Below are 2,500 nucleotides of genomic sequence, written 5' to 3' on the forward strand. Positions count from 1 at the left end.
ACGATTCAGCTATCATGGTGGAGATGGGTCTATTTCAAGTCTATGAACAGAATCCTGAATTCGACAGGAATATGTAGGGGGACTTGTCATAAACTTTTAGTCTCTCTTGATAGCTGAGTCGGTAGGGTCCCTGCTCAGCATGGTTTCTAGCCGTACAGGTGGTGGTTCGAATCACCACCCGGCCAGAAGCTGTTACCATAAAATGAATTCCAAGTGGATATGTATTCCCAAGATAGAATTCGGTATTAAATGCATTTCGTGGGTGATATTTACATTAATTAAAATCACGTGTGCTTGTGATATATGTTCATTAAAATAACCACGTGTTGCAAACTCACGATTCAGCTATCATGGTGGAGATGGGTCTATTTCAAGTCTATGAACAGAATCCTGAATTCGACAGGAATATGTAGGGGGACTTGTCATAAACTTTTAGTCTCTCTTGATAGCTGAGACGGTAGGGTCCTTGCTCAGCATGGTTTCTAGCCGTACAGGTGGTGGTTCGAATCACCACCCGGCCAGAAGCTGTTACCATAAAATGAATTCCAAGTGGATATGTATTCCCAAGATAGAATTCGGTATTAAATGCATTTCGTGGGTGATATTTACATTAATTAAAATCACGTGTGCTTGTGATATATGTTCATTAAAATAACCACGTGTTGCAAACTCACGATTCAGCTATCATGGTGGAGATGGGTCTATTTCAAGTCTATGAACAGAATCCTGAATTCGACAGGAATATGTAGGGGGACTTGTCATAAACTTTTAGTCTCTCTTGATAGCTGAGTCGGTAGGGTCCCTGCTCAGCATGGTTTCTAGCCGTACAGGTGGTGGTTCGAATCACCACCCGGCCAGAAGCTGTTACCATAAAATGAATTCCAAGTGGATATGTATTCCCAAGATAGAATTCTGTATTAAATGCATTTCGTGGGTGATATTTACATTAATTAAAATCACGTGTGCTTGTGATATATGTTCATTAAAATAACCACGTGTTGCAAACTCACGATTCAGCTATCATGGTGGAGATGGGTCTATTTCAAGTCTATGAACAGAATCCTGAATTCGACAGGAATATGTAGGGGGACTTGTCATAAACTTTTAGTCTCTCTTGATAGCTGAGTCGGTAGGGTCCCTGCTCAGCATGGTTTCTAGCCGTACAGGTGGTGGTTCGAATCACCACCCGGCCAGAAGCTGTTACCATAAAATGAATTCCAAGTGGATATGTATTCCCAAGATAGAATTCGGTATTAAATGCATTTCGTGGGTGATATTTACATTAATTAAAATCACGTGTGCTTGTGATATATGTTCATTAAAATAACCACGTGTTGCAAACTCACGATTCAGCTATCATGGTGGAGATGGGTCTATTTCAAGTCTATGAACAGAATCCTGAATTCGACAGGAATATGTAGGGGGACTTGTCATAAACTTTTAGTCTCTCTTGATAGCTGAGTCGGTAGGGTCCTTGCTCAGCATGGTTTCTAGCCGTACAGGTGGTGGTTCGAATCACCACCCGGCCAGAAGCTGTTACCATAAAATGAATTCCAAGTGGATATGTATTCCCAAGATAGAATTCGGTATTAAATGCATTTCGTGGGTGATATTTACATTAATTAAAATCACGTGTGCTTGTGATATATGTTCATTAAAATAACCACGTGTTGCAAACTCACGATTCAGCTATCATGGTGGAGATGGGTCTATTTCAAGTCTATGAACAGAATCCTGAATTTGACAGGAATATGTAGGGGGACTTGTCATAAACTTTTAGTCTCTCTTGATAGCTGAGTCGGTAGGGTCCCTGCTCAGCATGGTTTCTAGCCGTACAGGTGGTGGTTCGAATCACCACCCGGCCAGAAGCTGTTACCATAAAATGAATTCCAAGTGGATATGTATTCCCAAGATAGAATTCTGTATTAAATGCATTTCGTGGGTGATATTTACATTAATTAAAATCACGTGTGCTTGTGATATATGTTCATTAAAATAACCACGTGTTGCAAACTCACGATTCAGCTATCATGGTGGAGATGGGTCTATTTCAAGTCTATGAACAGAATCCTGAATTCGACAGGAATATGTAGGGGGACTTGTCATAAACTTTTAGTCTCTCTTGATAGCTGAGTCGGTAGGGTCCCTGCTCAGCATGGTTTCTAGCCGTACAGGTGGTGGTTCGAATCACCACCCGGCCAGAAGCTGTTACCATAAAATGAATTCCAAGTGGATATGTATTCCCAAGATAGAATTCGGTATTAAATGCATTTCGTGGGTGATATTTACATTAATTAAAATCACGTGTGCTTGTGATATATGTTCATTAAAATAACCACGTGTTGCAAACTCACGATTCAGCTATCATGGTGGAGATGGGTCTATTTCAAGTCTATGAACAGAATCCTGAATTCGACAGGAATATGTAGGGGGACTTGTCATAAACTTTTAGTCTCTCTTGATAGCTGAGTCGGTAGGGTCCCTGCTCAGCATGGTTTCT

The sequence above is a fragment of the Palaemon carinicauda genome, chromosome 13 (assembly GCF_036898095.1).
Source record: "Palaemon carinicauda isolate YSFRI2023 chromosome 13, ASM3689809v2, whole genome shotgun sequence".
Lineage (NCBI taxonomy): Eukaryota > Metazoa > Arthropoda > Malacostraca > Decapoda > Palaemonidae > Palaemon > Palaemon carinicauda.